Source organism: Penaeus monodon, chromosome 32, assembly GCF_015228065.2.
Source record: "Penaeus monodon isolate SGIC_2016 chromosome 32, NSTDA_Pmon_1, whole genome shotgun sequence".
NCBI classification, from domain to species: Eukaryota; Metazoa; Arthropoda; class Malacostraca; order Decapoda; family Penaeidae; genus Penaeus; species Penaeus monodon.
Genome location: NC_051417.1, coordinates 35,829,847 through 35,830,066, shown reverse-complemented (window position 1 = coordinate 35,830,066; position 220 = coordinate 35,829,847). Strand labels below are relative to the sequence as shown.

General features: G+C 34.1%; 1 protein-coding gene across 1 annotated transcript in view; it reads right to left on the bottom strand.

Annotated features, from left to right (window-relative positions):
- Window positions 1-220, bottom strand: part of LOC119593850 (palmitoyltransferase ZDHHC18-like) — a gene marked incomplete at its 5' end in the record, with an annotated part of 40,540 nt that continues 40,320 nt past the window's right edge. The window contains 1 exon segment of the mRNA XM_037942881.1: window positions 1-220.

The following is a 220-nucleotide window of genomic DNA, read 5'->3' as shown; positions in this document are numbered from 1 at the left end:
AATAAACACTTTAATGACTACCATAATCAGTAACTCTTCAGTGACAATTAAAGTCATACAACATTACATTATTCAAGTTGCTGCTGTCAGAATTATTGCCAAAAGCCAAGAGTTTGAGGAACAAGAATGATACAGTATGACTGGTTACTGTACCAACAGGGGCCACACAACCCTTAATGTATAAACTACAACCTAAATATAACAGAAATGCAATCAGTTT